Below are 14,785 nucleotides of genomic sequence, written 5' to 3' on the forward strand. Positions count from 1 at the left end.
GAGTTCGTGGTAATTGATTGTTCTGCCGCATATAATGTGATTTTGAGCCAACCTACACTGATGGCATTTGAAGCCATCACTTCAATCCGACACCTGGCAATGAAATTCCCCTCAACCTTAGGGATATGCACCATAAGAGGAGACCAACTTGCCACCAGAGAATGCTATAGCATTTCTATGAAGGGAAAGTCACAACCTAGGCAGCGGACAATGGTCATAAGTGAGGGAGGTGAGGAGTCTCAGAGGTGGAAGTCACTTGTGGGACGGAGGAACCTCGAGAAGAAGATGGCGAGGTCAACCAATGGGACGATATTGATCTGTGGGTAGGCGAAGACAGGTCTGAGCTTAAAGCAATAGAAGATCTTGAGGAAATAAACATTTACTCAAAATAAACTTCAAGAGTTGTAAAGATTGGGAAAAATCTTAAAGTCGACTATTTCCCACTAACAAGAATTGATCAATTGGTAGACGCCATGGCCGGTCATGAGCTCATGTCTTTCATGGACACGTATTTTGGATATAACTAGATCATGATGAACCCTACAGACCAAGACCATATTAGTTTCAATACCGAGCATAATGTATATTGCTACAAAGTTATGCCGTTCGGGCCAAAAACGTTGGGGCTACAAACCAACGATTGGTCAACAAGATGTTCAATAATCAGATCGGGAGAAACATGGAGGTGAATGTTGATGATATGCTCGTCAAATCAAAGACTGCCAATAACCATGTATCTGACCTAGAAGAATGTTTTGGCATACAAAGAAAGTACGACATGAAGCTGAATGCCCAGAAGTGCACTTTCAGGGATGCGTCAAGAAATTTTCAGGGATTTATAGTCAAGACAAGGGTGATAGAAGCGAATCCTTAAAGAAGTACAAAGCATGACTGGAAAGGTGGCAGCTCTAAACCGCTTCATTTCAAAATCCACTGACAAGTGTCTACCATTCTATAACTTGCTCGAGGAAAACAAGAAAATTGAGTGGACCAAGGAATGAGTATAGGCATTTCACGATCTAAAACCGCATCTAGATGAACCCCCCGTACTATCAAAGCAAAAGTTTGGAGAGTGTTTATTTCTTTACGTGGCTGTGATAGAGAATGCAGTCAGTGCTGTGTTAGTTCAAGAAGAAAACTGGCTGCAGAAACTCGTATATTACGTAAGCAAGAGGCTTCTTGGAGTTGATTCACGCGACCCACTAATAAAGAAGCTGACATTCTGTCTCATTTTGGCTTTAAGAAAGCTCAGGCTGTATTTCGAGTCCCATTCTATTAATGTCTTAATCAACCAACCTTTAAGGCAGGTGTTGCAAAAACCTTAAACATCGGGACGTCTATTAAAATGGGCCATCAAACTTAGCCAGCTCGAGATATTATACATGCCACGAACAGCAATCAAGAGTCAAGCCCTTGCTGACTTTGTGGCTGAGTGCACTGGTTTTTAGGATGAGCTGATAAGGAAACCAGTGCAGGAATTATGGAAAATCTTCATTGATGTATCATCAAACGAGAATGGATCGAAAGCTGGGATAATCTTAATCTCACTTGAAGGACATTAGTTTCATACAACTCTCAAGTTTGGGTTTGAAGCATCCAACAATGAAGTCGAGTATGAGGCCTTATTGGCAGGGCTAAGGGTGGAGAAAGAGCTGAAGGCGAAAGCCATCCAAAGCTATAGTGATTCCTAGCTCATGGTAAGTCAGATATAATGGGAGTATCAAGCTCGAGGCATCGAGATGGTGGCCTACCTGGCTAAGGTAAAGGGCAAGTTGTCTGAGTTTGAGTTTAGCTCCGTTGAGGAAATACCCTACGAGCAGAATTCCAACGCTGATGCTCTGGCTCGACTGGCAACCACCAAAGAGGTTGAAACATTGAATGTAGTTTTGGTCGAGTTATTGGAAAGCCCATTTTTGTATTACCAAAACTTTGCCGAAATTGAGAGATAAAAGTAAAAATATTGGCTCGTGGACTAGGTGGATTTTAACAATTGAGCCACATAAAAGTTTTTCATGTTCAAGAGAGTGTTAATTATTTCATTACGGTTTATAATTCAGCACTAATCTACCTGTTTAATTTCTTAATACACTGTAAGAAAAAAAAACTGCGTCAACAATATGGTTATTATAAGTGCATTTTTATGCAATTGAGAATATGATTGATTTTATACTTGTACTTGTCTATCTGTGTAACTAAGAATGACAGACTTTATGATTATACCTATGGGTACTTTGTTGATGAATGAGTTTCATGTCTCTGTTATCTTGTGTAGTTGGTATGACTAGGATGAACTCTGTGAATTAATTATATTTTGAGCTAACCTCTGATTTAAGTGGCTACAACATGAATTTAACTAGTGTATTGTTTTCTAGAAATAGTATTTTTACGCTAGTTGTGGATGCTCATTTAAAGACAAAGACTAGGGGTGCTTATACTCAACACAAGATTTATGTGTGGACGGTATCCATTTATTAAATTATGGCGCATATATTTTTTGCCTATCTCATGAGTACATGGACGGTATCCACTTATTAAATTATTGAGCATACAGTTTTTGCCTATCTCATGAGTGTGTGGACGGTATCCACTTATTAAATTATTGCGCATACGGCTTATGCCTATCTAATGAGGATGTGGACGGTAACCACCTATTGTTATTTAGTGCGGACGGTATCCGTATATTCAATTGTTGTGTAGATGGAATCTGTCTTAACATTATTTGTTTGGTTAGATTCTGTGACATTTTGCCAAGAGATAAGAGGGTGTAACTTCATTTACACCCATGATAATATTTATGCCTTGGGAACCAATGCGTACCCTTTTTTGTAGTTTTATAATTTGATTGGATGATGTGGATGCTCGATTCTCCATTTCAACTGTATGCATGATTAGTGGCACCTGTCAGCCCCAAATTACTTTGGTAACTCCTAAGTTGGCTTCTAGGGTTACCTTTGGTTTATTGTCAGCTACCTTCCAAGTTGATACTATTATTGGCTATTATCCATGTGAGTTGAATTGCCACTCTATTATTAGAATTAGACTAAAAAATTTACTCACCCTTATTATAAGATATTATATTATAGGTTATAATCTCCGAAAGTTGGGTTGTTGTTGTGTTTCTCCGATTATGGTTAGTAAAATGCAAATAGACAAAGCGAATGGTTAGATAAATCATTATTACACAAAGGTATCATGTAACGTCCTACTACCTTAGAGCCGTTACTAAGTGAGTTTAAAATGTGCATTTAACTTGCTAACCAAGCATGTAGCTCAAAAAGAGTGTAACTAAATTGTATCAAAACCACATAATTTGAAAATGTAGCCATTCATTGAAAAGTATAAGTGTTTACATTAGGGATTCCGAAAATACTATTTATAAATATTTACAACTCAAAATATGCTTTGAGGCGACTAAACAACAAAATAGGATTCTGTACAAAACATCTCCCAAAAATACCCCTGGCCGTGGCAGCCAGGCAGACTAGACATGTACGCGTCGCCGCACGCTCTCCGTACTCATGGTTGGCCGATCTTCCCCTTGCCCGTACCTGCACCACAGAGCACCCATGAGCCGAAGCCCAGCAAGAAAACTTCACACAAATAGATAACATATACATATCAATCACTCAGCATATAAAAAATCCACCAACAGGCTAAACATAAACGGCCGTGTCGTCCCAAGCGCTTTACCAAGCCTTGGGTTCGTGGTTCACACCATAAGGATATCCCAAGTATCCTTTAGGGTCTTACCCTGGCAACTCGCACTCTGCGTGCTAAACACTGCTCTCGGCCCCCTTGCCGTTCTCGGCCTTCGCCGTTCTCGGCCCTTGCCGTTCTCGGCCGTCACCGTTCCCGACTCTTGCCGATCATTTACATATTTGCATACATGGCATAATTAATCAAACACTTATACATGTATTAACATAATCAATGGGCTATGCCCTGCATATATCCATATTGGGTCGTGCCCCACAACATAACTACGGGGCCTCACCCTGCTCTATGGGTACAACAGTTTTCTTACCTGTGTCCCGAACTTCTTGAGCACTGAAACCTCGAGCAAGGTCCTCTAACCCGAGCCTCACTGATAACCTAGTCACAACACGTACATATCATTCTCATTACTAACCAATTTATAATCATCTCCCGAACCAATCCCGAGCTCTCGGGACCTCCCGTTTCCCCCCACATGGTAGCGGAAGCATCCCCCGAGCCCCTTGAGCCAAAACCCCAAAAACACATTTTTCCCCTACCCAGAAATGGCCTAGCACCGCGGTGCCCAGAATGGTTCCCTTCCCCTGATGTATCCTAGCTCCGCGGCACGAAAGAACAAGGTCACGGCACCCATACGAGAACCCAGAAATCTGGGTTTTTCCCCAACATTTTCCCGAGCCAAAACTCTTCCAAATCAACCCCAAGACATACCTAAGCCCAACTTCAATAAAAAACCCCAAATAGACCATAAGGCAACCTAAAAATATCAAGAACAATCCCATACACACATTCAAACACATGATTCTCAAATTGGTTAAAAACTTCATAAAACTTAAACCAGAACTTACAAAACTTAAACCACCCTTCAGAAATCTTAAACCACACCAGCAATCAACTTCAAAGATGCACAAAATTTGTACCTCAAACTAAAATTCGACTCTGAGTTTCTTTCAAATCCAACTCCAAGCTTTATTTCCTTTGATTCTCAAGCTAAATCTCATAGTCACTAGAAAATCCCAACTTTCAGCATTCAATTCAAATTCCCAAAAACATACCAAAAGACCCAATACCAGTGATGAAGCCTTACCTCTGAATTGTTCTTGGCATAAGCTTGAATCTAGTAGCCCCAATTCTCAGCCTTGATTTCCTTCCTTAGCCTCAAAGAAACTCAGCTCTTTTCCACCTTCCTTCCCTAGCTTCTTGGTTCCTCTAGACTTCCAACAAAACATTCAGTTTATGCCTAAGTGAAATAACGTATATGACTTTTCCTCAGCCAAAATTATCTTCTCCTAAGGCCAAATGACCCATTTTCCCTCCTTTCTAGCTATCCCTCAAGGCATCCTTGACGTTTCCTTAATCTCTTACAAGAATACCACTTGCCCACTTACAACAACTCTCCTCAAAAGTTACTTATGGTTACCCAAGTTACCAAAGTGCCGCTAACCATTCCTCAATAGCTCCCACACTCAAGTTATAATATTCCCAAAATATCCCTAATCTCCTCCCAAGCCGGTATTTGATCCCGTTGTGACTTTTAGCAAAACAACTCCCTGGACCGTCTCGGAACATGCATCACAGTTATATCACCACCCACACGTGGTATCAATCACAACATGTACAAATATGCCCTGAACAGCCAAATGGGGCCCACATGCATATTTAATCACCTAAACATGCACTTCTAATCACATATTCATTAAATTCACATATTAGTACAATATAACAATTATTGCCCTCCAGGCACACAAATCAAGGCCCCAAGCCTCATTAGCGAATTTGGGTCTCTACAACTATCCCCTCCTTACAGAAATTTCATCCTCGAAATTACCTGAGCAACTTGGGATTCCGCTGCCGTATATCTGATTCAAGTTCCCACGTCGCCTCCTCAACTTTACTGTTTCTCCACAGCACTTTCACCAAGGCGATGGTCTTGCTCTGCAAAACTTTATCCTTTCGGTCAAGAATCTGAACCGGCTTTCCTTCATATGACAAATCCTAATCTAGCTCCAAGTTCTCATAACTCAACTCGTGTGTAGAATCTGATACATACTTCCAAAGCATGGACACATGAAATACATCATGAACCCCTGATAAGGCTGGAGGCATTGCCAATCTATAAGCTACCTCCCCAACCCGTTCCAGAACCTCAAAGGGGCCCACAAACCTAGGGCTCAGCTTGCCCCGAACACCAAACCGTTTCACTCATCTCAAAGGTGAAACCCTAAGGAACACATGGTCACCGACCTGGAATTCTACACTCCTGCGTTTCAGGTCTGAGTAACTTTTCTGGCAACTCTGGGAAGCGAGCATTCGAGCTTTAATCTTCTCTATCACCTCATTAGTCCTCTAGTCCATATTAGGACCCAAATAACTCCTCTGACCTGTCCCATCCCAATGGATAGGTGATCTGCACTTCCTTCCATAAAGCATCTCATACGGAGCCACTCCGATAGTCGCTTGGTAACTGTTGTTGTACGACCACTCAATTAAAGGGAGATACTTACTTCAAGATCCCCCAAAATCTAGCACACGGGCTTGTAGCATGTCCTCCAGTATCTGAATCATCCTCTCAGACTGTCCATCTGTCTGAGGATGTTAAGTGGTACTAAACCGCAACTGCGTGCCCATAGCTTTCTACAGACTCTCCCAAAACTTGGAGGTGAAGGTGGGGTCTCTGTCGGATACTATCGACCTCGAAGCCCCATGAAGTCGAACAATTTCCTTCACATACAACTCAGCATACTACTCCACAGTATAAGTCATCCTGACCGGTAGAAAGTGGACGGACTTGGTATACCTATCCACAATCACCCACACTGAGTCATGCTGCCCCACGGTCTTCGGCAAACCAACCACGAAGTCCATGGTAATATCTTCCCATTTCCACTTTGGAATCCTTAGAGGCTGCAGCGACCCTGCTGACCTCTGATGTTCAGCCTTGACCCGCTGACAAGTTAAACACTTGGCCACATAATCCACCACATCCCTCTTCATGCCCGACCACCAATACAAAGCTCTCAGATCTTGGTACATCTTCGTCGTACCTGGATGTAAAGAGTAGGGAGTGGTATGCGATTCATCTAATATCTCCCGTCGGATATCAGAACCCATCGAAACACAGATTCGACCCTTGTACTTCAGTAATCTCATCTTCGAGATAGAAAAGTCCTTAGCCATTCCGACTAAGACGTTCTCCCTGTGACTCTTTACCTGGAAATCATTCTCCTGCGCTTCCCTGACCCTTTACTTGTGACCCTGAAGAGTGATGTTGGCTAACCGACCAACCACCAACTCTATACCTGCTCTAGTCATCTCCTCAGCTAGCTTATCAGATATCTATCTCGAACTGAACAATTGTCCTGGGCCTTTCCAACTCAATGCATCAGCAACCACATTAGCCTTCCCAGGATGGTATAGGATGTCACAATCATAATCCTTAACCAAATCCAACCACCGTCTCTGGCGCATATTCAGATCCTTTTGAGTAAAGAAGTACTTCAAACTTTTATGGTCGGTGTATATCTCGTACTTCTCACCATATAAATAATGTCTCCAAATCTTAAGTGCGAATACCACCGCTGCCAACTCTAAATCATGCGTGGGATATCTCTGTGTCATACTCCTTTAACTATCTCGATGCATAGGCTATCACCTTACCAGCTTGCATCAGCACACATCCTAAACCCTGTCTGGAAGCATCACAGTAAACCACAAATTCTCATTATCTGTTGGCAAACTCAACACTGGCGCGGTGATCAATTGCCGCTTCAACTCTTTAAAATTGTTCTCACATCTGTCTGTCCAAACATACCTTGTCTTTTTCTTTGTCAATTCTGCCAACGGTGTAGCTATCCTGGAGAACCCCTCAACAAACCGCCGATAATATCCTGCCAATCCTAGAAAACTTCTAACTTCTAGAACATTGCTCGTTCTAGGCCAATCTCTCACTGCCTCAATCTTACTTGGATCAACTAGAATCCCCTCCTTACTAACAATATGGCCCAGAAACGTGACTTGCAGTAACCTGAACTCACACTTGCTGAACTTAGCATATAACCTATGCTCCCTCAACCACTGCAATACCAGACGTAGTTGTTGCTCATGCTCTGTCTCTGACTGAGAATATACCAAAATGTCATCGATGAAGACAATCACAAACTTGTCCAAATAGTCCTTGAAAACCCTATTCATCATATCCACAAAAGTTGTTGGGGCATTGGTCAATCCAAAGGACATGACCAGGAATTCATAGTGTTCATACCTTGTGCAGAAAGCAGTCTTCGGTATGTCCTCTTCTTTGATCCTTAACTGATGGTAACCTGACCGAAGATCAATTTTAGAAAACATTGTACTTCCCTGTAAATGGTCAAATAAATCGTCGATCCTAGGTAGTGGATACTTATTCTTAATGTTCAACTTGTTCAGCTCCCTGTAATCAATACACATCCTAAGAGATCCATCCTTCTTCTTGACGAACAACACTGGAGCACCCCAAGGTGAGAAACTCGGTTTGATGAACCCCAAATCTAGTAACTCCTGTAACTGAATCTTCAACTCTTTCAACTCAGCCGGAGCCATTTTGTATGGTGTCCTGGATATTGGCTCCACCCATGGTGCCAACTCTATAATGAACTCAATCTCCCGTTGCGGTGGCAACCCTGGCAGATCCGCTGGAAATAAATCTAGAAACTCACATACTAACCTGGTCTCGCCTGGTCCAACCGGCACAATTCTAGAGGTATCCACAACATTTGCTAGGAATCCTATGCAACCTTCCTGCATCAGGTCTCTAGCCTTTAGTGCTGAAATCATAGGTACCCGCGGTCCACTAACCGTCCCCACAAATACAAAGGGTACCTTCCCTTCAGGTTCAAAAATCACCATCCTGCGCTTGCAGTCAATCCTAACCAATTCATCCCTAGGATCATATCAAATTCATCCCTCGCAAGCTCAATCAAATCAACAGACAATTCCCTAGCATCTACCTCTACTGGTAAAGCTCTAATCCATATCCTAGAGATTACCAGTTCCCCAGTTGGCAACGAAGTCTTAAAACCCCTAGCATACAAAGCACTAGGTTTACACAGCTGATCTATCACTCTAGCAGACATAAATGAATGGGTAGCTCCCAAATCAATCAATGCAGTATACAAAGAACCAGTACTAGAAATCTGACCTGTCACAACTGAGGGGCTAGCCTCCGCCTCAGTTTGAGTCAAAGTAAACACTTTGGCAGGAGCGAGACTGTCACCCTGCTTCGGCTCATCCTTTTTGGCTTGTGGGCAGTCCTTCTTCATATGATTGGCACTCCGACAGACAAAACAGGCCTTAATCTTGCACTCACCCTGGTGTCGTCGTCTGCACCGAGGACACATTGGAAAACTCCTCCAGTTTTCTCCTCCACCCTGATGGCCACTAAAAGCACCCCGTGCCCTCCTATCCGAACTTAGAGGAACAAAGGAATCTGGGGCTTTCCTCTTCTTCTCACTGGAGCCACTACCACGACTGGATCCAACAAAAGGATGCACTGTCCTCCTGGCATCATGCCTAACAGTGCTCTCTCTCCAAATCTGGTCCTTGGCCCCCTCAGCTGTGAGGGCCTTGTCTACAACCTGAGCGTAGGTAGTAGTCTCTGGATCCAAGGTGATCTTCACATCACGGGCGATCATAACGCTCAATCCCCGTACAAACTTGTCTCTTCTTGCCGCATCTGTCGGCACTAAATCTGACGCAAACTTCACCAATCGATCAAATTTCAGGGCATACTCTGTCACAGTCAATCGATTCCGAGTCAGGTTGATGAACTCGTCAACCGTTGCAGCTCGGACTGCAACATTAAAATAGTTCTCATTGAAGATGTTCCTGAATTCTTCCCAAGTCATAACTGCCACATTTCTTCTCTAAACCACTACATCCCACCAGATGTCGGCATCTTCTCTAAACATGTAACTGGCACAGGCTACCCTCTCGTTCCCTTCAACCCTCATGGAATCCAGGATAGAGGAAACCATATTCATCCACTGCTCTGCCCGCAGTGGGTCTGGTCCACCTTCAAAGGTGGGAGGATGCTGCTTCCTAAACCTTTATACAAAGGTTCCCACCTGTTCTCCATCACAGACTGAATCAGCACTGGCGCCACAACCTGCTGAATTGGCAGCCCAGTGACCTGTGGAGGGGCCTGCTGCCTCAACTATCAGAGTTCTTCTTCTGTTCGTTGCAATCTTGCTTCCATTTTGACAAACATCTCTTGCCAGTTCTGTGGGGCAGGTGGAGGGTCCTGACCCTGAGTGTCATCCTCGGCCCGACTACCGCGGAGTCTAGATGATTTTCGAGGCATCACAACAATATGCCTACAATCAACGACGCTGCTCATCAGGCAAGATAACAACATCCAAAACCACCTCCCAACTCACATCAGCCAACCATAACAACAATCCACATAACACAAATAACATATATAACACTCAACGGGCCATGCCCTGGCATCATGCATATGTTAACTCATTCATCATGCTCTATATGAATTAAGCAGGCAATCAGACATATAACCACATATTCAAGCTTATAAATCATTTATTACCAACCAACCCTGAGTCGAGCTTGTCACTGACAACGAGCGTACATGTTCGATTAATCTCCAGGAACCATAAACCTTGGCTCGCTCTGATACCAAGTTGTAATGCCCTACTACCTTAGAGTCATTACTAAGTGAGTTTAAAATGTGCATTTAGCTCGCTAACCAAGCATGTATCTCAAAAAGAGTGTAAATAAACTGTATTAAAACCACATAATTTGAAAATGTAACCATTCATTGAAAAGTATAAGTGTTTTACATTAGGGATCCCAAAAATACTGTTTATTAATATTTACAACTTAAAATATGCTTTAAGTCGATTAAACGACAAAATAGGACTCTGACAAAACATCTCCCAAAAATACCCCTAGCCGCGGCAGCTAGGCAGACCAGACATATACGCGTCGCCTCACGCTCTCCGTACTCATGGTTGGCCGATCTTCCCCTTGCCCTTACCTGCACCATAGAGCACCCATGATCCGAAGAACAGTAAGAAAACTCCAAAAAAATAGATAACATATACATATCAATCACTCATCATATAACAAATCCGACAACAGGCTAAACACATACTATCGTGCCGTCCCAGGCGCTTTACCAGGCCCTGGGTTCGCGATTCACACCGTAAGGATATCCCAGGTATCCTTTAGGGTCTTACCCTTGCAACTCGCACTCTGCGTACTAAACGCTGCTCTCGGCCCCCTTGCTGTTCTCAGCCTTCGCCGTTCCCGGCCCTTGCCGTTCTCGGACTTCACCGTTCCTGACTCTTGCCGATCATTTACATATTTGCATACATGGCATAATTAATCAAACACTTAAACAAGTATTAACATAATCAATGGGCTATGCCCTGCATATATCCATATTGGGTCGTTCCCCTCAACACAACTATGGGGCCTCGCCCGGTACAACGGTTTTCTTACCTGTGTCCCGAGCTTCTTGAGCACTGAAACCTTCTGCACGGTCCTCTAACCCAAGCCTCGATGATAACCTAGTCACAACACATACAAATCATTCTCATTACTAAAAAATTTATAATCATCTCCCGGAACCAATCCCGAGCTCTCAGGACCTCCCGTTTCCCCACACAAGGTAGCGGAAGCATCCCCCGAGCCCCCTGAGCCTACACCCCAAAACCACATTTTTCCCCTGCCCAAAAATGGCCTAGCGCCACGGCACTCCCCTATAGGGGCCGCGACTCCCTGAATGGTGCCCCTCCCCTGATGCACCCTAGCGCCGTGACACCCATACGCGAACCCATAAATCTGGGTTTTTCCCCAACATTTTCCCGTGCCAAAACTCTTCCAAATGAACCCCAAGACATACCTAAGTCCCAAATTCAATAAAAAAACCCCAAATAGACCATAAGGAAACCTAAAAATATCAAAAACAATCCCATACACACATTCAAACCCATGATTCTCAAATTGGTTAAAAACTTCATAAAACTTAAACCCGAACTTACAAAACTCAAACCACCCTTCAAAAATCTTAAACCACACCAGCAATCAACTTCAAAGATGCACGAAATTCTTACCTCAAACTGAAATTCGACTCTAAACTTCTTTCAAATCCAACTCCAAGCTTTATTTCCTTTGATTCTCAAGCTGAATCTCACAGTCACTAGCCAAAACCCAACTTTCAGCATTCAATTCAAATTCCAAAAAACATACAAAAAGACCCAATACCAGAGATGAAGCCTTACCTCTGAATCGTTCTTGGCCTAAGCTTGACTCTTGTTGCCCCAATTCTCAGCCTTGATTTCCTTCCTTAGCCTCAAAGAAACTCAGCTCTTTTCCACCTTCCTTCCCTAGCTTCTTGGTTCCTCTAGACTTCAAACAAAACATTTAGTTTATGCCTAAGTTAAATATCGTATATGACTTTTCCTCATCCAAAATTATCTTCTCCTAAGGCCAAATGACCCATTTGCCCTCCTTTCTAGCTTAGTTTCTAGCTAACCCTCAAGGCATCCTTGACTTTTCCTTAATCTCTTACAAGAAAACCATTTTCCCACTTACAACAACTATCCTCAAAAGTTACTTATGGTTACCCAAGTTACCAAATTTCCACTAACCATTCCTCAATAGCTCCCACACTCAAGTTATAATATTCCCAAAATACCCCTAAGCTCCTCACGAGCCGGTATTTGACCCCGTTGTGACTTTTAGCAAAACAGCTCCCTAGGACCGTCTCGGAACATGCATCATAGTTATATCACCACCCACGCATGGTATCAATCACAACATGTACAAATATTACATTTATGCACTCAGCGGGCTAAAATTACAAATATGGCCCTACTAGCCAAATTGGGCCAACATGCATATTTAATCACCTAAACATGCACTTCTAATCACATATTCATTAAATTCACATATTAATACAATATAACAATTATTGCCCTCCAGACACGCTAATCAACGCCCCAAGCCTCATTAGCAAATTTGGGTCGCTACATATCAAGAACAATCTTTCACAGTTTAATTATGGCCTAGAGCCAGAAATAATACTCTAGGAAGCACGTATAGTTTTTTTCGCTTAGTTGACCTTGTGGCCTATTTACATAACCTTGTTCTAACCTCTAAGTTGAAATCTAAGGTTTGCACCTAGTATGCTTAAGTATGAGCACGAGTCAACAAGCTTCGATTTAAGTTACGTTATATGTATATAATAGTTAAAGGATTAAAGCTAATTGTATTGAGTTATATTAATGATAATGTTATTGTAAAACTTAGAGTCGGATACATTAATTGTTCACCTTAGCATATTCTTACTAGAAACGTGTCTAAATTATTCGAGTGTAATTAACGTTATAAAGAGTTATTTATCTCTAATAAAGATAGTGGGAGCCCAGGTTAGTTTAAATTAATATTAGAATAAATTTGAGGATTTTGAGGAGAGTGAACCCAAGTTTAAAATTTGAATATAGTAAATTTATTAATTTTCTAAATTATATCTTAGAATGGCACAAATCTAAGTACAGAGTGTTTGAAGAATAACGTAACGTTGTAATAAGATTTAAAGAAAATTATCGAAGTATAGTAAGAAGAACCTAGTGTAGGATCTTGGAATTTATATTTATATGCATGCTCCCTATTATTTTTCCAAAAACATAATAGAAACATAAAATAGCATGACATACATATGAATATCAAATTCGTAAATTAACATAAACACAAAGATGTAGAAACTTACAAATACGCAGCTGAACTGGAACAACTCTGTAATGCCCTAAATTTCCTAATAAGGTTTAGGACCTTGATTAGGAGGCCAGGAGGGCCATAATTGATTTATTATGGTATTTAATGATTATATGCATGTTTATGTGAATTATATTATTATATGATGGTGAATGCATGCATATGGGTTCATATTTAATTGCAAGGGCATTTTGGTAATTTGGCCATTGAGGGCGTGATTGGGTATTTTCATGCATATGGGTGAATTATAAATAATACCACATTATATGTGGATTGGTTCGAGCCATTCGGCATGAGACGATCATGGAATGCAAGTTTTCGGTCTAGTCATAACGGGATTATGTTCGGGGCTCGGAGTGAGTCTCGGGGTAATTGGGTGGTTAGAACGTTGCCAGGAATTAAAGGGGTAACGGGATGTGAATTATTGGTATTTGAGAATATTGGGAATTGGAGGGTGTTAATTATAATTAACGAGATAGGCGGGAAATGACGATTTTACCCTTGGGAGTCTTTAGAAGCCTTTATTTGACCTAGGGGCAAAATAGTCTTTCCACCCCTAAGATATATATCAGCCCTTTGAGTTTAGAAGGTTGTGGAAATGTTAAAAAACATAGCATCATCACCCTTCTCTATCTCCCTCACTCGTGCACCATTTTTCCTCTTTCTCTCTTTGGAATTTTGAAGCCAATTTGAAGGAATAAGCTAGGAAATCAAGGTTTGAGCTTAGGAACTTGATTCAGCCATTGAAGGGGATTCAAAACCAAGCTTGAGAGGGTGAGTTGTAGATAAAGTTTAGGGGTTGAATTGGGTGTTAGGTTGATGTTTGGGATTGGTTTGAGGAGTTGGTTTCAAGGAAATCGCAGGGGAGAAAAATTTGGTTCTTGCTGTTTTGCATAATGAATCGCGGCATGGATATGGTGAGCCGCGGCCCATGTTGCTTGGCAGAGAAGAGCCGCCTCTGTCTGAGGGGCGAGCTACGACGCGGTTAGGGAGGGTCGCGGCCCATAGGGCATTTTTGTCCAGAAATGAGTTTTTAGCTTGGGGATGCAAGCCTTAGGCCTCGGGATCGATCCTATTACCCGGTTTAGTAATGTTTGATGTCTCGGAGGCTAGGTTTTGGTTTGGGATCCTTTGTTTTCATTTTCATTGATGAATCCTATATCTTGGTTATGACTAGATGACCGCTAAAGGACTAAAAGTTAATCGTTCTCAAGGGTCGTTCTTTTAATCATTCTAGCTCGAATCTGAGGTAAGAAAACTGCACCCCATGTGTGACATGCATGGCTATTATTGATGC

This window comes from Humulus lupulus, chromosome 9 (assembly GCF_963169125.1).
Source record: "Humulus lupulus chromosome 9, drHumLupu1.1, whole genome shotgun sequence".
NCBI classification, from domain to species: domain Eukaryota; kingdom Viridiplantae; phylum Streptophyta; class Magnoliopsida; order Rosales; family Cannabaceae; genus Humulus; species Humulus lupulus.